General features: G+C 40.5%; 1 pseudogene; it reads right to left on the bottom strand.

Moving 5' to 3' along the window:
* Positions 1 to 24,892: 24,892 nt before the first annotated feature.
* On the bottom strand, positions 24,893 to 25,371 carry LOC118658495 (annotated as a pseudogene).
* Positions 25,372 to 25,596: the final 225 nt, after the last annotated feature.

Below are 25,596 nucleotides of genomic sequence, written 5' to 3'. Positions count from 1 at the left end.
ATTCTTTTCCTTGTAAATGTTAATCTATACTGTATTTTGGAACCATAAACAACCATTTCTTAAAACATAATACAGTTTTGACTTAAGACAATTCAACTGGTTTTTAGCTCTGCCTCCTTCTTCACCAACCCCATTTTTTCCTTTCTATTTCTGCATTTTCCATTTTCTAGGAAAGAATTTTTCATCATTTTTATTATTGTGGTTTCATTCATAAGGCTTCTACTTTTCAGATCTATTTCAAGGTTTTCTCTTAGTAAATTCTTCTTGGATATTAATAAAGTGTCAGTTTGTATCTTGCTTTTGGAGCTGCTTGACAGTATAGAGGCCAGTTTTTTTAAATTTTCCTAACAAGATTATTAAGAACCTTCCAATTAACTAACCCCTCCAGACTTTTGATAATTCTTCAGTACAAGGGGATAACAGTTCCTGGATGAACTCATGTACAGCAAACAAATACACATTTTAAACAGGGAACTTTAATACAAATAATAAGATGGTTATAATGATTTTAATGGTCACATTAATGTATTTCATCACTACTTTATAATCATGAAGTATTTTTCTGAGAAATTTCAGTTGCGGTTACTTGAGACATATAATTTACTTATAGCATATGCATTGTTACTATAATTACTCTGATGGATTTATTTCTGAGGGTTTTTGTAATCAAAGGGCAAAAAAAAAAATCCATCAACAAAATGATTTCTCATTTTCCCCAATGTATGTTTTGTGAAGAAAATCACAACAATATTATGAAACTGAATCAAAATGATGAATCTTCAATGTGTATTTTTTTCTGTTTGTTTTTCCTCAATGCATGTTTTTAAGCCCATCTAATTCTGGAGACTATCCTCCAATACTTCTATTTAATAGTTTTAAAGTTTCTAGTCATTATATTCTAAAAATAAAACCAATGAAACACTCCCATGTTAATCTATAGTTATCATCTAAGTCGATCCCTCCATTCATTCATCCATTATTACCTACCTTGCTATCTATCAAAATCTATCATTTGCTAATATGAAAAAAGTATTCAAGTCTTCAAAATGTCCTGAAACATGACTTTTCTTTGCATTTCACTTCAGTAGAACTACATTTGAGAGAAATGCTACTATGGCCCTATAATTCAAAAGCTTCACAAGAAGTAAAAGTACTTTTATTTTAAATCATATGACATATAAAAATATTTGCAATGAGTAGGTTTTATTCCAACTAAATTATTGTTAGGTTTATAGTTAGTACCTGATGTCAAAGTAAAACTTCAAACGTAAGTGGTACAAAAGGAAAAGTTACCTGAAACTAGCCAATTGATTATTATGAGACCTGCTTATTGTCTTTCCCCAGAAGCCAAAAGCCATCACGTTGACTGCGTTATTTTATCATTATGTATATTTTTCTTATCCTTAAACATAGATGCGTTGTAAGAATGGCATCTTGGTAAAAGATAAAAGACATTGTCAACTTTGTCCAACAGTTGAAAACAATTGTAAAAATGTATTCTCATTTTGAATTTTGATCATGTGCCTTTGTAATGCTATAAAAAGACTAAACCCTGCTGCCTGTTACATTGCTACGATTCTTCCGTCCGAAGACAGGACTGTGAAAATCTGCAATAGCCTTCAATGTGACTTGATGAATAGCAAGAGAGCTTGGTGGAAATGTTGAACTCCTTCATGATTAAAAAGCAAACCTTTAATGTAGTTTTTGTTTACCATGTCATAAGTGCAGCGTTGGAAGTTACTGCCAAAGAGTCATTGGAACAGGCATCAGTAAGGCAATGTCAGCCAGCCAATGCTTTGAAAATGATTCAGTTCCTCTAGCCTTATGACTAAAATAATATCCAGTGGCTCCAGCCCCAAGCCTGGTTAATGCATCTGTCCAGAACACATAATTACTCGGTCATAACATTCCCCCGGCCACCAGCCAACAAACCAATCAGCATTTCTTCCTAACTCACTAGAATTTTTGCTGTGTCAAACTGTTTGATCTTTAGGTAGTAAAAATGCAAAAAATGGAAGGACACTGCACTGGAAGGTTTTAATTTGGAATAGCTTCTCATGGAAATTAAATTTGAAGAGAAACATGTTTTTGTTGTCATGACTAAAGTTTGAGATTTTAATTTGGTATCCCTTTGCATAGTGTGTAGTTTATTTTTTTTTAAATTATAAGCTAACATTTTTAGCCATTTCAGTGTGGAAATATTTTAGGAACAAAATAACGGCAAATATATCTCCGGTTACTATTAAAAATGATTTTGTTTCCCAAACATAAACAAATATAGTGGCGCAAATTTCTGTTAACATAAACATTGTATGTGCATATATTTGTATACATGTGTGTATGTAGAATTCCTCATATTATCTTCAGAGGGCAATTACAAAAGCATATATGTATTCATATATATGCATGAATATGTGTAGTTGAGATTTTTACACAAGCTCATTACTTTAGAGTGATTACTAATGAAATCCTTGAAATTATTATAGATGCATTTACATTACTTCTCATATTTCCACAGAGTATCTACAAGGTTTTAAAATAGATTACAAAAATAATTTTTATGAGGTAAAGAGGGTATGTGAAATTTGAACTTAGTTACAAAGAAAAAATTGATTTAAGCAATCAGAGGAAGTAAGGAAAAACACTCCAGTTAGAAATGTAACGTGTGGAAAGAAATGTAAGTGTGAGAGAAAATAGCATGGCCAGGAAAGTGTGAGAAAGTTCATCTTTCTGGAGTGCAAAGGGCATGTGAGAGAGTCATGTGAGGTAAGGTTGTAAGGGCTCTTATGAGTCAGGTTATGAGTGTTCTTAATATGCAAAATAGATGCAGAGATATTAGAACTGATAAGTTGAAGAAAGGGGAATTCTTCAAATTCATAAACGCATGAACATATTTTCTCAATGACTGATCTCTCACCTTCCTTCTGTACCAGAATTAGATGGCAATGTGCTCATTGGATCAGATTCCTGGCTCCATGTTTGGTATAAATAGAAATAAGTGTGGAACGTTCCCACAAACAGTTGGTAAAATCACTATAGCATCACTTCTTTATCTCAGGCACATACTGACCTCTGAGGGGCCAGAGCCTGGAAGATAAAAGATAGTGTCATGGCATTCATTTTGCCTTCCACATAGTTGTTTATGGAGCACTCTGGCGGAAGAGCGCAGGAGGAAAGAATGATGCATGTACAGAACATACAAACACCGGCATGTAAGTGCGTGATGCTTTCTGCCCAGCTTCCCTCCTGCTCTACTGTCTCTTCATGCACATTTGTGTGTGGGCATTCACATTTACAATTCATGTCTCACTGTATTTCTCAGGTGCTGTTCACAGTACTGTTTGCAGGTTAAACCTTGAAGTATTTACCAAGATACTGTAATAAATGACAAACATGAACCACCTCTAAGACACAACTGCTTTTCTTTTTAGAGATTGACATTTTATAATTCCAAAGGAGACTTGAGCTTCCACTACTGTTGATAAGGTTAGGCCTACAAGGCAGAGTGAGTCAGCGAAGAGAGTGTGTGGAGTCCCGAAGCTGCTGCTACAATTTCAAATCTGTATTTTTATGTCCAACTATATCCTTAGAAGTCAATTTAGTCTGTAAAGAACTCTTGCTTAAAGGATTATTGTACTTAAAATGATAAACAACTTTAAGAAATTACTTTATCTTAAGGAAAAAAGATAGTGTTCACGAATTACTATTGTCTCTGCTATTAATAAACTCTACCTAGTGATTTCAGAGTGGATATAAATATAGAAATTTCTGTTTTGAGGTAATGGAATTCATGCTCTAAGGCAGTGCTGCCCAATAAAAATGGAATAAGAGCCATATATGTCATTTTGAAATTTGTACTGGTTTAATAGCCACATTAAAACAAGTAAAAAGGAACAGATGAAATTAATTTTAATGTTTTACTTAACACTACAGAAAAATAGCAAAATAATATATCCATAATATTATTTCAACATTTAATCAATTAGCAATATTAATAAGATATTTATATATTTTTAAAAAATTAAATTCTCTCACCCTGGATGGTTGGACTGTTGTCCTGTACACCAAAAAGTTGTGGGTTCAATCCCGGTCAGTGTACATGCCTGGATTGCAGGTTCCATCCTGCTTAGAGCACATACAGAAGGCAGCTGATCAGTGTTTCTCTCACATCTATGTTTCTCTCCTCTCTCTCTCTCTCTCTCTCCCTCCCTCCCTCTCTCTAAAAAAATCAATAGAAAGCATATTCTCGGATGAAGATAAAAATAAATTAAATTTCTAAATCGAGTGTGTATTTGATATTTATAACACATCTCAATTTAGACTAACCATATTTCAAGTGTTCAGCAGCCACATGTGGCTAGTGGCTACCATATTAGACACACAGCTCTAAAGTGAGAGAGCTGAACACATGATTACGGCATGCTAGCTTGGAGGAACATTTGAAATTGATGTATACCTCTGTGTTCTAGTCCTCAGAGCAACATCGCAATGACATTCCCCACAGAAGGCTTTTTTCAGATACTTAATTCATCTGGATTTATCTACATACTTACCATTATTTTTATTCTTTATTTCTTCTTGAATTTCTGAGTTTCCTCAGAGGCAAATTTTATTCAGCCTGAAAAATATTCTAAATGCAACTCTGTTGGAGATGAATTCTCTCAGCTTTTGTTTGTCTGAAAAATGTCTTAATTTGATCTTCATTTTTGGACGGTATTTTTTTTTCTATTCATATACATAAAATTTAGATTGTTATTTTATCTAAATCATTTAAATCTAGTATTTTTGTTTTTCTTTTGCTTGTGTTGTTTCTGTTGCGGAGTTAGCTGTTAGCCATCAGGCTAATCATTGCTTTTGTAAGGTAATCTGTTTTTTTTTTTCTTTTAATTGCTTTCAAGATTTTTTGTTTGTTTGTTTTGGATTGGTTTTCTGCATGATTTTCTTTCTTTTTTAAAAAAATCATCGCCTGAGGATATGTTTATTGATTTTAGAAGGAGGAAAGGAGAGGAAGAGAGACGAGAGAGAGAGAGAGAGAGAGAGAGAGAGAGAGAGAGAGAGAGAGAAGGAGAGAGAGAGAAATATTGATGTGGAGAGAAAGATCAATGGGTTACCTCTCCTGACAGGAGAAAAAACCTGCAACATAGATATATGCCCTGACTAGGAATCGCACCCTCAGCCTTTGGTGAATGGGAGGACACTCCAACTAACTGAGTCACAAACCAGGGCAGCATGATTTTCAACACCAGTTTTACCATGATGTGAGTAGGCTATTAAATTTTTAAAGTTTTTTCCTACTTGTGCTTTGTATGGCTTCTTGACTATGTGGCTTGATTTATTCCATTTGTTTGGGAACATTCTCAGCCATTTTCTCTTTAACTATAATTGCTATTCCATTCTCTTTCTGTTCTTCTTCTGGGATTTTTATTATAATTATGTTAGACTTTTAAACTATATCTCTTTACAATTCTTTTTTTTTTTGGTATTTTTTTATTCTTTAGTCTCTCCATGCTTCATTCTGAAAATTTTCTTCTGACCTACATCCCAGTTTCCGAATTCTCTACTTAATCATTTTTAATTTCCTATAAAACCTGTTCATTGAGATTTTAACTTTGCTAATTGTTTAATAGTGGATCTGGAATTTCTACTTCATAAATTGATTTAGTTTTTTGCTAAAATTTGAAGGCTTATCTTTTATGTCTTTGAACAAAATAAGCTTAACTCCAAATTTAGAGTTCCTATGGGTCTGTCCCTTGTTGCTATTTTTCAGTAGAGTTACTTTTCTTTGTCTGCTTCTTTCCCTTCACGTTACTCCCTAGCAATGAGTTTAGAGATTTCCCTTAAAGGATTCTGAAAAAGAGGATAATGTTAAAATTTCTACAGAGGATTTACTTTTTCCTCCACCAGGAATCTGGGAATACTGGCAAGTTGGGGATCATCTTAATCTGTTTTCACGTATTGAGATGATTTTAGTTGAGCTGTGGTTCCTGCAAGTGCTGTACACTACACTTCACACTTATCCTTATCCTTATCCTTGACACTTATCATCTGAAGGTGCATTTTCTTCAAAGTCCCAACTAAAAGGAAGGGGATTCAACCTCCTTTGGCAGGCTCTGGACTGTTTCTATTCTCTGCCGAAGGCCCCACTGACTCTCTCACCTTTCCTCTCTCAATTAAGAAAAAAGAAGGATGGGTCCTAGCCAGTTTGGCTCAGTGGATAGAGCATCAGCCTGTAGATTCAAGGGTCCTGGATCGGATTCCAGTCAAGGGCACATACTCGGCTGCAGGGTCCTCCCTGGGCCAAGGCCCTGGTCAGTGCTTGTGCAGGAAGCAACCAATCGATGTGTTTCTCTCATATCGATGTTTCTCATGTTTCTCTCTGTATTTCCCTCTCTCTTCTACTCTCTCTAAAATCAATGGGGAAATATCCTCAGGTGAGGATTAAAAAAAGAAGAAGGATGGAAAGTGGTCACAGAGCTTGGCTCACTTTCCTGGTTTTCTTTCCTTTTTTTTTTAAAAAAATATATTTTATTGATTTTTTTTTTTTTACAGAGGGGAAGGGAGAGGGATAGAGAGTTAGAAACATTGATGAGAGAGAAACATCGATCAGCTGCCTTCTGCACACCCCCTACTGGGGATGTGCCCACAACCAAGGTACATGCCCTTGACCAGAATTGAACCTGGGCATGTACCTTGGTTGTGGGCACATCCCCAGTAGGCTGACGCTCTATCCACTGAGCCAAACCGGTTAGGGCTCCTGGTTTTCTTTTGTATCTCAAGATTCTGCACTAGTAGCTTTTCACTAACATGTTAGCTCTCCCATATTTTAAAGCAGACGTTTTGTCCAGTTTTTCTAGTACATTGCAGAGGTCTATTTCAAATTATCTAGTCTACCATTCTCCCTCTAATTCTTTCTAATTCCTAAAACCAATGTTATTGTTGTCCATGTTATGATCAAATACCTCACTACAGTGGCAATTTATTTACTGTTGGTTGGAGCTGACCTAACAGATCAAAGCAGAATACCTGTGGGCTAAACACCATCTTTTAAAAATATTCATAGTTTTCTCCCCCAATATTTTTTTTCCATTTAACTTTAACCAAATACACCTCAGAACTTTGCCCATTGTTTTATGTTTTGTTTGAGATAGATTTTTTCAGTTATATGAAATGCCTCCAAACAACTCTGGCTTACATCTTGGGATCATGATATATCAGTAACATATATGTCAAATATTAACTTGTGCAGAGCCCAAATGATACTTTTTCTAAATATTATTCAATATGAGGAATTTTCAGTATAGCCTTTGAAAACAATAATTGACAAGGTTTTTTTTCTTCATGTATACTTGTTTTCTAACTGCACTGTTAGAGCTTGTTTTAGCTAATTTGTATGTGTGGGTTTGACTTGGTTATTTTGCTCATTTACAAGCCAGGGAATAAAATGGTATTTGAAAAAAAGAAGAAAAAAAAAAAAGAAATGGTATTGGAAAAGACTGAAGATCAATCACAGAAATAGATTTCTTGGAGTCTAAAGATGCTCAGAGCCCATTTGTAAGTGCTTTAGATATTCAGAGAACTTGATATACACCCCAGTCTCATCTAATTTAGAATTGAAAGAGACTTGATTCATCTAGGAATTCATTCCTGCTTCCCTTACCTCTGAGCTCCCTTAGCTAGTGTGGCAGAGGCAGCCTGCACACCACTTCAGATCCATGTAGTTGCCTTGCTCTCTGACAGGAGGTGTCCCTGCTTCTATAGGGGAACGGACTCATTATGGCAGCTGCTCCCTATTCCTCCCGTTTCTCCTGGGCATTCCTTAAAGGACCAGCTGACCCCTCCTCAGGGAGCACCTCTTGCTTTGGCCCTGTGGCTTCCTGTTACTGAGAAGCAAGATACCAGGGCTTCTTGGGAACCAATTGTAGGTGCAACCCATAAGTGTTAATGACCTTGGGGCAAACTTTGAACAATGGGAGGACTGATAGATAAATACTTATCTCTTCTTCCATCATAAAAGAATTGTTTAGAGCAGTGGTCGGCAAACTGCGGCTCACGAGACACATGTGGCTCTTTGGCCCCTTGAGTGTGGCTCTTCCACAAAATACCGGCTTCTGCGCATGGGCCACGAAGTTTCAATCGCACTGTACGTGTGCGCCCGCATGTGGTATTTTGTGGAAGAGCCACACTCAAGGGGCCGCAGTTTGCCGACCACTGGTTTAGAGACTTAATAGCTTTATAACTGCATCCTGGAGATATCTCTCTTGTAAAATGAGCAATCTGCTCACCATGAAGCTGTGTCCAGTATTACTCATTGATCTCCTTCACCCTTTCCCTCCTTGTGCCTGTTTCTGGATCTACTCCTCAACAAAGTGCTAGCTGGCACATCTGCTTTTGCCTGGAGTTCTGTTTCTAGGGAACTAGGCTAAGATAGGCTGTATCAGCAGCCTAATGAATATTTATGACTGTGATACTGCTAGCTCTTAGTAGACTAATAGACTCTTAGTAAACACATGCGGACTATTGATTACAGACTTACATTTACCAGCAGATATTTTGATAAAGATGTTTAGCCAATTAAAGTTTAAAATGGCAACAAGAGCAAAGATCTAGTGAGAATTTACTATCTGCCAGACATTGATAAATGCAGTGTTATCTCTTTTAGCCTTCCCAACAGTTCAATGGATTGGTGTGACTATTTACACAATTTTTACATATGAAGAGACAAAAGCTTTTAGTAGTTAACGAACTTATTTAGGATCATGAATTAGTGTCAAAATTGGATCCAAATGACACAATTCCAGAACGTATGTTCTTGACCACAAACTGTACTGCGCATCCAAACTTTTCTTTTTGTTTATATACGTCCATTTTATTTAGGTAGGTTTATCATACTATCATTTATTACTGTAGTAACTTCTAGAAAGGGCATCTTGGGAAGGCACATTTTTCAATATCTTCATCTACCTACTCTTTCTCTAACAAAGCTTCTTTTGGGAACACTTTTGGTCCATGTCCCCATTTAACATTACTTTTCCCAAAGTGTTAACATTATCATTCTCATTCTTTTTTTCTTTTATTTTTTTTACATTTGTGTGTGTGTGTGTTTAAAAAATATATTTTTAGTGATTTCAGAGAGGAAGGAAGAGGGAGAGAGATAGAAACATCAATGATGAGAGAGAATCATTGATCGGCTGCCTCCTGCAAGCCCCCCAACTGGGGATCAAGTCCACAACCTGTGCATGTGCCCTTGACAAGAATGGAACCTGGGGCCTTTCAGTTCGCAGGCCAATGCTCTATCCACTGAGCCAAACAGGCTAGGGCAGTGGTCAGCAAACTGCGGCTCAGCAAACCGTGGCTCGTGAGCCACATGCGGCTCTTTGGCCCCTTGAGTGTGGCTCTTCCACAAAATACCAGCTCTTCCACAAAATATCGACTTCTGCACATGGGCAACGAAGTTTCAATCGCACTGTACTGCGCGCCCGCATGTGATATTTTGTGGAAGAGCCACACTCAAGGGGCCAAAGAGCCTCATGTGGCTGGCGAGCCATGGTTTGCCGACCATGGGGCTAGGGGTGTCATCCTCATTCTTAAAGGCAAAGTGAAAAAGAGTGTACATTGTTTCTATGAGGGATGAAGACACAGAGGAATAAGTCAGAATTTTAAAAAAATTGTATAGTACTGAAATTTGAGTTATAAATTCCAAGAAATACGTATTCACTGGCCCTTATATTAAGAAGTAGGGAAAGTTTCAAAAAGCTATTCCATTTTATATATCAAGCATCTTAGAAAATATAAAAAACGATTAATGTTATTGCTACAACTAATAAATAATACATCTGTTGTTTCAGGTTAATTGTCAAAACCAATAAACTGATATTTTCCTGAGTGAAGAAAAATGAGCAAATTATAAAAATTATTTGTCTGAAGCAATGAATGCAGTACACTCATATTGACCTTATTTTATTTTTTTAACTTAAAATCATTATTTGAAATGACATCATCTTTAACAAACTACCTCTAAATGAAAAATGGATGATATTTAAATTACAAATAAGAAACATTTTTGAAATCCATTTGACCAAAATGGATTCTAAGTAGGGAAGCATTCATCTCAGTAGGAAATCTGACAAATCAAGTATTTTCATAATTAAACAGTAACATTATCTTGTGCTTATTATCTACTAGGCACAATTGTAGGTGCTAGGAAAATGGCAGTGAAAAAGACAAAATCCCTGTCCTCATGAAGCCTATATCTACTGAGGGAAATTTTAAAAAAAGTGAGATATATTTTTAAATTGAGATAAATACTGTAAAAAATAATAAATAATAAATCAATATGAGATGACAGCCCTTGATAAGGTGGTGGTGGTGGTGGAAAGCAGTCATTTTAGCCAAAGTGGTCAGTTTAGAGAGTCTAGATTCTCAAGTATAGGATGTTATTGATGATGAGCACCTGAAGATTTACTCTTAAGTGCCATGAACTTCTGCAGGTACGGATTAACATGGAATCACAGAGACCGAAAGATTTTCCGAACTCACCTTGTCTAATATCCATGCTAGATGACGTTGAGAATGGGAAATCCAGCCTGGCCAATGTGGCTCAGTGGTTGAGCACTGACCTATGAACCAGGAGGTCATGGTTTGATTCCCGGTCAGGGCACATGCCTGGGTTGTGGGCTTAATCCCCAGTAGAGTTTGGGCAGGAGGTAGCTGATCAATGATTCTCTCATCATTGATGTTTCTATCCCTCTTTCCCTTCCTCTCTGAAATCAATTAAAGAGAGAGAGAGAGAGAGAGAGAGAGAATTCCAGTTGATTTTACTAGTTTTACAATATGGTCAAGAGCAAGGCTAGTCCTCTAACCCAGGCTTGACCGTTCTCAGTTAAGTATTCTTTAGCAATTTTTCATTTATTCTGTATGAATAAAAGAATATGATTCAACTTCATATAGCCACAAAGCTCCTAATCTTACAGTCTTTGGGTCTTTATTTCAACTTCTCAGTCTTTCCCTGATGCTCTATCGAAAATTGCAACCCTAAATGTTGGGAGATAATTCTCCACAAGTTGGTTTCATTTTGGAACATTGCGCAAGTCACTGCCTTTTGTTCCAGATTATTCTTTCAAGAATGTCCTTGAAAGATTAAAATTGTGTCACCTCCAGAGCAAAGACCAGGTTTGCTTAACTTAGGGCTTTGGAAGATAGTAATAGTGTCATCCTTTTGATCAAAGGGTGTGTGGTCAGGTCCTTAAGCTCAAGATTTCTGTCCTGTAACACAACCCAAGTTTGAAAGTAGATCGTGTTAGAGGGACTCCTGGGCTTGTCTCCTGGGTGGGTCAGGCTTTAATATGACTGCCTCTGCTCTTTGATGTCCAAAGCTCTCACTATCCACGTGTTGACCGACTGGTTGGCAGTGAAGGAGCCTGAGTCTTAACGGTCCAAATTGTGGTGTTATGACACCTTCACTAGCAAGGGTGGCTAATAAATCTCAACAAAATTCAGGGGCCTGCTCACCAAGAAAAGATTCTTGTTACTCTATGGGTGGATTCATACAGCTCAGTCCCTCTGTAAGTCAACATTTGTTCTCACAGCTCTGGTCAATACCTTGATGGAGTTGTATTTTTACCAACCTTTGGGTTATTGCCACTGGCCTACGTGTTTGGTCTGCTACCTGGAAAACTAAAGGTTGGCAGGGGTTGGCTGATTAAAGTCTTTCTTTGGGTCCACAAACTCTGAAAACAAATCCTGACTGGACCTTCTGAGTCACTGGTATAGATAGCCACAGTAAGAGTCTGTTCTCTGATTATACTAACTTGCTTCTCTCTCTTCAAAATGGTAAATTGAATCATCAGGGTGATTATTCAAGGATTTAAAGAAACAACACCAGTAGATTATATAGGACCTAAGATCTCAGTGAAGATCTCTCCAAATGAGACTACTCTTTATAGGGTATATGGCAGAGGGACAACTGACTTACTATGTGCACCCTGTGGGAAGTCGTTCCTACCTTGGGAATCATCCATTTAGAAAAGGTGAGATTACTAGTAAATTGGTGCCTAACTTTAGCTGAAGTAATTAATGACACTACTTTGGCCCTGGAAATCATTCAGGCTAGCCTCAACTCACTGGCCAGGATGGTTATGCATAATATAATTGCCCTAGACCAGGGGTGGGCAAACTTTTTGACTCGAGGGCCACAATGGGTTCTTAAACTAGACCGGAGGGCCGGAACAAAAGCATGGATGGAGTGTTTGTGTGAACTAATATAAATTCAAAGTAAACATCATTACATAAAAGGGTACAGTCTTTTTTTTTTTTTAGTTTTATTCATTTCAAATGGGCCAGGTCCGGCCCGCGGGCCGTAGTTTGCCCACGGCTGCCCTAGACGCTCTCCCATTGTACCTGGCTTAATGCCTAAGTAGAGAGATCATCATCAACAACAAAAAACTTTAGCAGAAGGCTACCTGACTTTCTTGGGTAGACCTTTATGGTTTGTGTGATTTGTTCATGTGATTGAGTCTTGGGCATGGGGTGGCATGTTCTAGCCATTTTGTTACAGTAGTCTTAATAAAATGCTGCATGAGATAAATGGAACATATTTGATAAAAGGAGGGGTTGATATTATTGGGAGATAATTCTCCATGTGTGTCTCATATTTCTGTACATCCTCTGACTGAAACACTGATAGCCTTTTATTCTGGACTATCTTTTTAAGGATGTTAGTATAGCTAACAGTCCTGGAAGACACAAATAATTTCAACCCACACAGCAAAGGGAGGCATGATTACTTCCGATATAGAAAAAGCAATGTTCCCTCTGGAAGAAAGGTCAGACAGGCCCGCTGCCTGTTGTAAATAATTTGGTCTCCCTATGCTTGGAGTTCCTGTCCTATACTGTAACCCATTGCAAGCGTAGGCATCACTTGGCCACCTTCTCATCACCTGTGGTAATTCAGTCTTGAGGAAATGGTGCAGTCTGATACCCTGGCTACTGCTTGCTGTGAGTAATATAATTCTTTGTCTTTGACCCAGGAGTCTTGTGTCCTGCTGGCATCCATGAAACTATTCCAGCTTAATTTGTTAGCTTGCAAATAGAGTATATTCTCAGACCCTTCACAGTTCTTGACAGTGCCCTCCCGGCCACTTTTATGTTTTCTTCTTAGCATACATCATCATCTAATATACCTTGCTTAAATTTGACTTATTTACCCTGTTGCTTGTTTCTCTCCCCTAGCAGGGAGTTTTGTCTATTTTGTTCACTGTTGAGGCCCTAGTGCAGTGGTACTCAACCTGTGGGTTGCGACCCCTTTGTGGGTCGAAAGACCCTTTCACAGGGGTCGCCTAAGACCATCGGAAAACACATATATAATTACATATTGTTTTGTGATTAATCACTGCCGGGGTCCAACCCCAGCAGGTCCAGGGGTCCCCAAAGGTGTGGACGGAGTCGGCGAAGAAGGAATGACATGGAGACAGCGTTCAGTTGATCAGCAGCCTAGCCAGGATCTCTAGCCAGGATCTCCAGCCAAGTTCTGGTCTGGATCTCCAGAGAGGTTCTGCTTAGGATCTCCAGCTAAGTTCTGGTCTGGATTAGGATCTCCAGCCAGGTTCTGTGTCCATGTTCTCTTGCTAGGTTCTCCAGCCAGGTTCAGTCACCAGGTTCTAGTCAGGTTCTCTTGCCAATTTCTGTAGTCAGGTTCAGTCCAGGATCTTTTGCCATGTTCTCTCCAGCGAAGTTCTTCTGTCTGTAGAGAACGTTCTGTGTAGGTTCTGTGCCTAGGTTCTGTCTCTCTTCGTTCTGTCTTCTTACATCTGTATTTATACCAGTTGATTCCAATCCTATCAATCTCTATTTCAAAGGTTAGGGCGTTTCTTATCTCCATTCCAGGGAGTAAAGATTATGTAGCTTAAGCATGATTGTTCATAGTTAAAGTGATTAATTACCTGCCTGGCACTTAGTTAAGAGGTTTTATTCCCCCCTTAACTTCAGGGGAAAATCCCTACCTGGGGAAACAACCTTTCTCAGAGACCTTGGTTAAAACACATAGTGCCAAGAAGGTGAGCAAACATATTAAGAACAGTATGCCATATATGCCAGGTCCTTTGAAACAGCAAGGATGGACCGGCTCCCGACAAATCACTATGCTTTAATTATGTTCAATTTGTGACAATGCAATTGGGGTCACCACAACATGAGGAATTGTATTAAAGGGTCGCGGCATTAGGAAGGTTGAGAACCACTGCCCTAGTGCCTAGAACAGAGAGGGTCTAGAGTTGATAGTTCACAAATACCTTTGAACAAATGAACTTGCTTATTGCATCTTCAGCATCCCTGCAGGCAGAAAGTAGCCAGGTAAGGAATGCTGTGATCCAGCCTCATGATTAATATTGTTGATATTATTTATGGGTGAACAGAATAGTATGTATGGACGTGAGCTGATTTAGTTTCAATTATGCACAGAAAACTGCATTATACAGCATTAACTCTTATATTCTCTTCATTTCTCCAAAACAAGTTGTCTGTATAGCACTTGCCTTATCTTTTTTATTATGTTTTAGAGGAAGAAGTTGGCCAACTACCTGGAAAGGTTAACCTTATTGGTGTTATTGTTATCATCATTGTCTGTCTCCTCTGGGTCTCCCCCCACCTCAGTATTACTTTTCATCTTTTGTCTCTTCCTTTTTTTAACATTATTTTCCTGCACCCTACCAAATGGCCATTTGTCCCTTGTAATTTGCCTTAAAATCATCTACAACTTTTTCATCTCTGTTACCATCTTGAATTTCTTTTTCATTGCTTTTACTATTTGCCACTAATTTATCAAAAGGGTGGTTTATGTTAGATGTCATTTCCTTTCTTAACATTGACTTCATTTTCAACCTTTGCTATCTGATTCCTTCTCTCACCACCATAGAAAATGTTCTGTAATGATCTGAATTTACTACATCCAGAAATCTCTTCTCATATCCCTTCTTCCTAAAACACTTCACAGTTATCCCAATTCCTATCTACCCGCTACTTATTAAAATCCTTTCTCCTCTTGATTTTACCATATAGGGTGATCTTATGTTTATCTTCCTATACAATGATTACTTTATTTGGTATTTCTCTCTCTCTCTCTCTCTCTCTTTGGAGAGAGTGGAAGGGAGAGGGAGAGACAAAGAGAGAGAAACATCGATGTGAGAGAGACACATCAATTAATTGCCTCCCATATGCTCCCAGACTAGGACTGGGGATCAAGCCTGCAACTGAGGCATGTAACCTTGACCACAATTGAACTCAGGACCCCTTCAGTCTGTGGGCTGACACTCTATCCACTGAGCCAAATTGGCTAGGGTAGTATTTCTCTTCTTCCTTATTTAACATCCTAAATATACATAGTTATCCATTAATTCAACAAATATTGATTGAGTGCTTACTGTGTTCTAAGAATTTAGGCTGCATTAGTGAACAGAATAGTCAAAGATCATGAACTTACATTCTAACAAAGAGTGTTGGGCAATAATAAGTATAATAAATAAGTAAAAAATTACATATCATGTTAAAAGTCATTAGAAAAAAAGAAAACTCAAGCAGAATAAGGGGCATCCTGAGTGTGGGTGAGGTTGCAAAGGTTGGAAGCAGAAAGCAGGTATTATCAATAAGATTAGGCCTCATTGGGAATATAGTTCACCAAGGACTCAGGGGCTCATCTCATTTTCTTCTTACCATAGCCCTCGGGGAGCTCATACACTTTGAAGTCTATAACTAGCAGCTCTATGCTGGTGACTTCTATACCTGTAACACTACCTCTCCCCTGAGGTGTGGTCCTGTTTAAATCTTAGCATTATTCACCAACTCAACAAAGTTTTGAGCACCTGCACTGTGCCAGGATTTCAAAAACACGGCCAAGATGAACAGTCAACTCCCTGCAATTCAATGAACTCACACACTAGGGAAATACTGTGATTTAGCAGCATCATTTTAGAATCACCAGAAGGGCATTAATAGAGAAGTAGGAGTACTGAGAATGGTCATGGAACGCTCTCTTAGGGAGGGAGTCATGGAAAAGTTCCTGGAGAGGTTGACTTAGTAGGAGACATCCTAAGGCCTATCCCAAATGCCACAACTTTATAAGTTCCATCCCAGTTGAATAGTATCAGTTCTTTCTGTAACCCACGTCTCCAACCCAACAGCACTTACATTTTCTTTCATTTCTTGGAGAGAATCTTTTACTATAATGCATTATAGTCCTCCATGTGTTTTTCTCTTTACCAGACTTTAACGGCCAGTCTGTGACTTACTCATGTTTGTATCCACCGTGTACACACATGCATACACATGGTGCTTGTTTGTGGATTCAAATTCTGCAAAGAAGTAAGCTAATGAACCAAGTGGAAAATGGAAAATTAGCATGTATTTTAGACTTACTTGTATAGAGGTCCAAATGTGCTCAAAGGTAAGGAATCTTATACAATGTAGACAAGGGTATAAGTTTAATATTAGGAATATGAAGCAAAGATTTCTAAATTTTCTCTTCTTTTGGTTCATTCTCCTCAGAGGTTTCATCATCACTTACCCAAGGAAACCACACTTTTTGCCGAATCCTTGACTATTCCAAGGGCTTGCTCTATAACAACCATTCCTATGTGATCTGGCAATTATAAATTGTAGGTTAGGTTTCTCTAGGCCAGACCAATGTCTAGGATAATTTGCATGGAAATTGCCGTGATTATATAGCTCTATTTCAAATGACTATGTCATATCATAGTGGTCATTATCCATAGTAGCTGAACATGAAAGCAACCCCATGCTGGCTTTACAAGTAGCATCAGTGGCATAAATGACTCATCTTAAAGAAAAGTACTGAGGCATAAGTAATTATTTTAAAAGGTATATTTTATTTGCATAAGGACCTATGTAGGATGGCCACATTAAAAACAAACAATTTAAACTGTCACCATCTGGCAGCATCTATGTGTCGTCCCCCACACCCCCCTCACCAGAGCATGCACAGTGCTGTGGAGAAGTGTCGGTTGTACTGAAGTATTAACTCCTGGGACTTCCCCATATCCTGGTCAGCCTATCCCTGGCCTGCCTGGATGTATGTCAGGGCTGGCTGTAGCTCCCTGTACCTTCTGAGTACCAATGACCAGAGGTTTTTCTTACTTCAGAGCCAGAATATCAGGAGTCCATATCTAAGTCCCAAGTTTGGTGAACTTAAGATAGAAGGAAAAGAGGCATATAAAGATTTCTGTGGAAGATGGCAGCATAGATAAACACCGAGAAATTGCCGCTTCCCACAACAATTGAAAAATACCGCAAAGGACAGAGCAGACATCATCCAGAACAATAGGAAGCCTGGCTGAGTGTAAATTCTACAACTAGAAGGAAAGAAAAGCACACTGAGAGCCAGAGGAGCTGCGGAGGTGAAGTGCAGAGGTACGGCGGCTCGCGCGCGCGAGGAAAGGGGGTGGCACCTGAGGACGCGGCTGTTTTTTTTGAATCACAAGCTCCCGACTGCTCTGAACTCTGGTTCCGGGAAGTCTCTGGGGACCCAGGACTCATGTGGGGAGAGGCTGGACTGTCGGGCAGCGGGCGAGCTTGAGTGTGGCTTTCCCTCAGAGGTGCTTGCAGCAATTGTCAGGTCATGAGACGCGCGACTCCTTAGGAAAATCAGCCATAGCTGCTTTCTCCGCCCTTTGACTCCCTGAGACCCCGCCCCACCCAGGCTGCGGCAGAGGCTTTTGCATGTGAATGTACCTAATTGCAGCCGAGCCAGGCAGACCCGGAACTTCCAAGAGAAGGCCCAAGGCCCCCCAGCGGCTTGCATTGCTTCACAGCTGAGCCTCTTCGTGGCTCCTACTGTGTGGCCTCAGGCAGAGGCTGAATTAGCACCTCCTTAGATCCAGGAGCCACTGGTCCTGGAGGTCAGAGTGGTCAGAGGGGGACCATCCAGATTGCAACTCCTCAGATCCATAAGGGACACACTCAGGGAGCAGACTCAGTGAGCACCAAAGCCCCACTGAAGCAAGTCTTGCCCCAGAAGGGTGTCTTCAGCACAGAAGTTCTCCCACTTCAGACACAGCTGATTCTCACAGCCAGTTGGCCTGGAGGTCAATTCCTCCCAGTGATCCTACAACAACCAAGGCACCAAGAGTGCACCAAGAGTGTCCACCTCAGGTAACTGGGGAGGCTGAGCCATTGGGCCCTACAGGACACCTGGAGCGCAGGGCCACTCTATCAACACAGGGAAGCAGCCAAAATGCGGAGACAAAGAAACAGGTCACAAATGGCAGAAATGGAGGAAAGCAAACGACTGGATATAGAGTTCAAGGCCACGTTTATAAGGTTTTTCAAGAATTTTATGGAAACCGCCGATAAATTTAATGAATCCCTCAATAAGTATAGTGAGACCATGGAAGACATGAAAAAGGACCAACTAGAAATTAAGCATACACTGACTGAAATAAAGAATAATTTACAGAGATCCAACAGCAGACAAGAGGATCCCAAGAATCAAGTCAAAGATTTGAAATACAAAGAAACAAAAAATACCCAACCGAAAAAGAAAAAAGAAAAGAGATTCCAAAAATATGAAGATAGTGTAAGGAACCTCTGGGACAACTTCAAGCGTACCAACATCAGAATTAGAGGGGTACCAGAAGGAGAGAGAGGGCAAGATATTGAAAACCTTTTTGAAGAAATAATGACAGAAAACTTCCCCTACCTGGTGAAAGAAATGGACTTACAAGTCCAGGAAGCGCAGAGAACCCCAAACAAAAGGAATCCAAGGAGGACCACACCAAGACACATCATAATTAAAATGCCAAGAGCAAAAGATAAAGAGAGAATCTTAAAAGCAGCAAGAGAAAGACAGTCAGTTACCTACAAGGGAGTACCCATACTACTGTCAGCTGATTTCTCAACAGAAACCATGCAGGCCAGAAGAGAGTGGCAAGAAATATTCAAAGTGATGAATAGCCAGAACCTGCAACCAAGATTACTTTATCCAGCAAAGCTATCATTCAGAATAGAAGGTCAGATAAAGAGCTTCACGGATAAGAAAAAGCTAAAGGAGTTCATCACCACCAAACCAGCATTATCTGAAATGCTGAAAGGTATTCTTTTAGAAGAGGAAGAAGAAAAAGGAACTCTTACCATTTGCCACAGCATGGATGGAACTGGAGAGCGGATAAATACCACAGGATCTCACTCATTTGTGGAATATAATGAACAACATAAACTGATGAACAAGGACTGATCCAGAGACGGAGAGGCATTGATTGGACTGTCGGGCCTTGGAGGGAAGGTAGGGGAGGGTAGGGGTAAGGGGGAAAGATCAACCAAAGGACTTATATGCAAGCATATAGGCCTAACCAATGGACACGGATAACGGGGGGGGGGGGGGGGTGAGGGCATGAGCGGGGGGGGGGGGGGGGTTAGAGGGTAATGTGGGGACAAGGACACATATGTAATATCTTAATCAATAAAAAAGATATTAAAAAAAATTAAAAAAAAATATTTCTGTGACCACCTTGGTGTTTAGAAATTCATGTCATCTAGTGACCTGAGTAAAATTCTCAGTTCTTGAAGTGATCAAGAGCCTTTTTATTTCCTTAGTGTTGTCTCCATGAAGTACCCGTCAGAATTGAGATATTACAAAGTCAACAAAATTCCTAGAGGGTGAAATTATCTGATATTAGAGAGTCAATGGAATGTTTAGGGGCTTTGACTTTGGATTCAGACAGAGCTGTATATCAATCCCCAGTAGGCTATCCACTAGCAGGTCCTTTGGACGAGGTGTTTCATTTCTCTAAGCTCTAGTGTTCTCACCTGAGAAATGGGGTTGTTAATGGGACCGGTTTCATAAGGTCATTTTGAATATTATCTAAAACTAGGGGCCCGGTGCACGAAATTCGTGCACTGGGTGTGTGGGGGGGGGAAGGAGTGTTCCTCAGCCCAGCCTGCCCCCTCTCACATACTGGGAGCCCTCAGGCGTTGACCCCCATCACCCTCCAATCACAGGATCGGCCCCTTGCCCAGGCCTGACGCCTCGGCCAGAGGCATAGACCCCCCCATCACCCTCCGATCGCCTGATCGGCCCCTTGCCCAGGCCTGACGCCTCCGCCAGAGGTATCAGGCTTGGACACGGGACCCCCATCTCCCCCCGATCACTGGCTCTGGCCCCTGCCCAGGCCTGAGGCCTCTGGCCCAGGAATCATGCCTGGGCAGGGGACCCCCATCTCCCTCTGATCGCTTGCTCCATCCCCCTCCCAAGCCTGACGCCTCTGACCCAGGCTTCAGGCCTGGGCAAGGGGACCATCATATCCCCCCAATCCCCGGCTCCGCCCCCGCCCAGGCCTGATGCCTCGGCCAGAGGAGTTGACCCTCATCACCCTCCAATCACCAATCACCGAATCGGCCCCTTGACCAGGCCTGAGGCCTCCGGCAGAGGTGTCAGGCTTGGGCAGGAGACCCCCAGCTCCCCGCGGTTGCAGGCTCCACCCCTGCCCAGGCCTAAAGCCTCTGGTTGAGGCGTCCGGCCCGGGCAGCGGGGACCCGCAGCTGCAGCGGCCCCGCGATCATGGGCTTCGCTTTAGGCCCAGGCAAGGGACCCCTACCTCCTGGGACTGCCAGCGCCGACCGTGCCCAGCTCCCATCGCTGGCTCCACCCCTACTTCCTGCTATCACTGGCCAGGGCGGAAAAGGCACCTGATTCTCCGATCATGGCAGGGCTGCCTTTGCCCTGCCCCCCAGCTCTTAGCTCCCCCCTGGGTTTCAGATCACTGTCAGTGGCAGGGGGCTTCTTCCTGCTTTCCCTTTCGCCTCCCTGCATTGTGCCTACATATGCAAATTAACTGCCATCTTGTTGGCAGTTAACTGCCAATCTTAGTTGGCAGTTAATTTGCATATAGCCCTGATTAGCCAATGAAAAGGGTAGCGCCGTACGCCAATTACCGTTTTTCTCTTTTATTAGTGTAGATGATGCTGCTTTAAAAACATCCTTATCTTCCAGACATTATATATGGAAATATGTATAGGTGAAATCATAAGAAGGTTCAGATTGACTTCAAATAGTACAGATGAGAGGAAGTGTGTGGGAATATAGACATAAGTTTATTATTGGCCATGAGTTTGTAATTATAGAGGATGGATTATGAGATACATGGGAGTTCATGATACTGCTTTATTTTATTTATCTTATTTTTTAGTTAATCTTCACCCGAGGATATTTTTCCATTAATTTTTTAAAGAGAGTGGAAGGGAGGGGGAGAGACATACAGAGAGAAACATCAATGTGAGAGAGACACATCAATTGGTTGCCTCCCTCATGTACATTGACCAAGGCCGGGGATAGAGCCTGCCACCGAGGTAAATGCCCTTGACCAGAATCAAACCTGGGACTCTGCAGTCTGCAGGCCAATACTCTATCCACTAAGCCAAACCAGCTAGGGTTGACACTATTTTATTTAATATATTATTGAACTTTTTCATAATTGAAATGTTTTAAAAGATAAAAGATAATGAAAGTAAAGCTCTTAGCATAGTGTTTGGCACATATACTGTATTTAATAAATGAATTATTATAACACTTATCTTCATAAAGTAATGGTTAGCATCATGGAAATAGTGAAATAGAGATCAATGTTTGTCACCTTTAATATGAATGGTTCTAACTTTTCCGAGGTGTTTTTTTAATATGATAACAATCAAGCATGTTCCTGCTATTTATGAACTTTTTTCTGTTAATTGATTGAAAGTATAGCTACTTTGTTATTTATCACAAACCAATAAAGGACCTACTAATAGCTATTTTTTCAATCTACCAAGTCTAGTAGAATGGGTGAAAAGAAAAAAAAAACAAACTAGGTGATTTCTGAATGATATGACATGATTGTAACAAAATTAAAAGTAACTGCAAAATTTTAAGTAAATCAAGAACTTTTTTTAACCCTCACCCGAAGATATTTTTCCATTGATTTTTAGAGAAAGTGGAAGGGAAAGGGAGAGACAGAGAGAAATATCGATGTTAAAGAAGTACATCGATTAGCTGCCTCCTGCACGAGCCCCATCCAAGGTCCTGGCTGGGGAGGAGCCTGCAACCAAGGTATGTGTCCTAGACCTGAATCGAACCCAGGACCCTTCGGTCCTCAGGCCAGCCCTCTATCCACTGAGCCAAACTGGCTAGGGCTCAAGAACTATTTTTATTTGCTTAATTAGGAAAAAGAAATTCAATAATTATGTGCTAGGATTAGCACAACTATATTGAGGTCTCAACATTGTTAACAGAAATATCTAATGTTCATTGTTAAAATCCATCTCTTCTTGTTCCTATGGGGCTATGTGCAGCTCTGTGCCCAGGCCAGAGCCCTGTTACCTCCAAGGCTGTTCAATATTGCAGGCTTTCCTCTCCCTCTTTGGATAACCATAGACTCTTCAAATCCCCGAAATGACTGCTGAACCGCCTGTTCCTCCTGCCCTCGTGGGATTTCCTGTCGTGTAGTCGATGTCTCCTCCTCTAAGACAAAAACCGAACTGTGAAACACACACTTCCTGTAGGATTTCACAAATCCTTCTTTTCGGAAATTTTCACTTTTTCTCACTGTCTGAAAGTCAAGCAAATCTCTGACACCCATGTTCTCCAATGGTCCTGCCCCTTTCTGTGACTTCTGGAAATAATTATCTTTGCACTTCAGAGATGAAAGCTTGGTTATATATGTGAGAGACCAAGCAGATGTGGCAGAACAGATTATGCTGCACATTGTCTCATGTCACAGCTGTACAGCTGATGGAGAGCTTGCCTGTGATGATGTCGTTTAGAGCTGTTAGCAAAGATGGTTCTTTGGAGGAAAAGGATGAACATCATTTCTATCGCATGATCTAGCCGTGAAACCTCGGGTGCATGCGTCCAAATGATTTGGGGCTTTTATTTTCCTTTTAAAATTTATATAAGTAAAACATGGATACAAAGCAAAGCAAAGTAGGAAATAGATAGCAAGTGTTTAGAAAATTCCCTTTGCCAATAGCCACAATGACACAGAAAGCAATCTATATGTATAAAAGTCTAAGCCACTATTTCAACCAGTCAACTGAATGACCAGTCGACGGGTCAGTATGACATGCACTGACCACCAGGGGACAGATGCTCAGCGCAGGAGCTGCCCTCTGGTGGTCAGTGCGCTCCCACAGCCAACCTCCCACAGCCAGCCAACCTCCCGCGGCCCCAATTGGGATTGAGTAAGATGGCCCTGATTGGTCCTGACCACTGGCCAGGCTGAGGGACCCCACCCGTGCATGAATTCATGCACTGGGCCTCTAGTTTTTAAATAAGAAACAATTGTGCCATTAGTTTAATAAGGAGTAGTGTGTATCATACTGTGACAAGTACTTCTCATTATCAGATTTTTTTTTTCATGGAGCCTATGATTAAAAAGCATTTTTAATCTTGCTTTTTAATTCTTTAAAGAAGACTTTTTTGTTCTTTGAAGAATTCCGCAATTCAGATAGTAACCTGCAACTAGATAGTGCTTTACATTATTCAAATAATCTCATGTCTACCGGGTAACAAGGTAATTTTAAAACAAATTTTAAAAACATGATGCAGAGTAAGGAAGCGTTCCATATGTGCCCCTCATGTCACATAGCACGCAAAAACCCTGCACTCTCATTCCTAATTCTCGATGGTTGCAATGGAATGAAATGACTCCTGTTTTCTCAAGGCTGCAAAGAAGAAGGAAGAAAAACACATGTAGTTCTTGATATCTAGATGAGAAATCTCTTGGTGAAGTTTGAGGACCTGGTGGCCATGCTTCTGGAGGGCATCAAAACTTTGACTCAAATGGCCAATCTAGAACCCTGCAAGTTCATGATGGACCTTCAGGTGTTTAATGAAAGGAAGACAAAAATTCATTTTGATGGAAGATGAAGTTAAAAAAGTATCAAACACCTGTGTGTGTGTGTGTGTGTGTGTGTGTGTGCGCGCGTGCGTGCAAATGGATGGCAGGATTCATATTAGAACTGTCTATGGATCCTAGTCTGTTTTACTGTGTTCACATTAAAATCAACATTAATTATTTCTTGTGCTTGGTATTTAAAGCAGAAATGTAGAAAATGTTTATATTTTATTGATTTTTTATTATTTTATTTTTATTTATTATTATTTTTTTATTTTTCAGATAAAACTGTGCTCTCTTTTTAATTCATGTTTCCTTCCTGGTTGCCAGTAGGTCCCCACCTCTCATGAATAGTGCATCTGAACAGGCTGAGCCAGAGCCAGCCTAAACACAGGCCCCTAACCAGGGCTTTTGGAATAACACGGACAGCAAAACCAACTTCTTCTTCAGGGAGAAAGGGCCTATGAGCAGGAGGGTCCAAAGCTCCACTCTCTAAAAAGAAAACCTGGAGCTCAATATAAAAATGGAAACCAAAATGTATCAGATATGAAGCATAGTACCTCATATACTCAAGCTCAAGATGGTTTTTTGGAGAAATAAAGTATCTGATTATCTGGCCTCTTCTATGAGGAAGGGCACCATGCCAGCATTTTTAAAGGAAGATGTCTTTGTTTCTATTTCATTGCCCAAACCGGTATACAATCTACTAACAGGGAGATAATGAATCAGAATAAATCAGCTCACTCACAAGAGACACTCCTAGATAATGATTTTGGTTGCTGAGAGTATTCAGCACATTATTTCAAAGTGGCAAACTTAGAGGTAACTTCAAAGGAGAATTTGAAATTGGCAGCCACAGTCACTGGTAGAGTGATGTGAGATACACAGCCATTTTTCAGTGTATATGTCAAGGGGCCCAAACCCCTGATCATCAAAATAAGTTATTTTGTACATTGCAGCGCATGGAACAATAGAGGCAAAGACTTTTCTTGGAGAGTCACCGAAAGGCATTTGCAAAAGGTTCATCTCACTCTGAGTGGAAGGCCTGGAGCCAGTGCTGCAGCACGGCCTTCATTAGCTTGATCCCTTCTCTTCTTCCGTTGCGTGGCCTCAGTAGGAGCTGCCTTTTCTAAACGTTCTGCAGGCTTCTTCTCTTCCTCTTCCCCCTCCTCTTCCTCATCTTGGGGATAGAGGTCTGGGTACTTCTGCATGCATTCCTGCAAGGCCTGGACAGATCTACACAGTCAGACCCCTTGAGGTTCTCCATGCTGTACTGGAAGCAGGAGAAGGCTGACTTGAATTGTTCCCCACAGGGGCCACTAGCCATTCCCGGAAGGCACGGGCAGTTCCAGTTAATGTCTCCATTCGGCAGGATCAATCCATGCTCCTCGTATGGGTCATTGGGATCGTCAGCCACCAGCTCTGCGCTGCTTGGAGGTTCATGGTCTTCTTAGGTCACAAATATGATCCGATCCTTCCCTTCCTGCCCGCAGTAGGCCATGGCTGCCGCCCAGCGCTCAGACCTCGCCGTCGTTCACGCCGTGACCTCTTCTCGGGTAACTTATCAATTATTTTAGATGGTTGATGCCGGGCGCTCACACACTTCATGTGCATTTTAAAAAGGACCTCCCTTGCCACAAGACTTGCAAGGTCTGTGGGCACTTGAGGATTATGATTGAGGGCATTTTGCATTTTCTAGATAAGTAATTTCACATCCACTCTCCCT

Source organism: Myotis myotis, unplaced genomic scaffold (assembly GCF_014108235.1).
Source record: "Myotis myotis isolate mMyoMyo1 unplaced genomic scaffold, mMyoMyo1.p scaffold_m19_p_6, whole genome shotgun sequence".
Classification (NCBI taxonomy): Eukaryota; Metazoa; Chordata; class Mammalia; order Chiroptera; family Vespertilionidae; genus Myotis; species Myotis myotis.
Note: the sequence above shows the minus strand (reverse complement) of the source record. Positions and strands in the feature narration are given on the sequence as shown.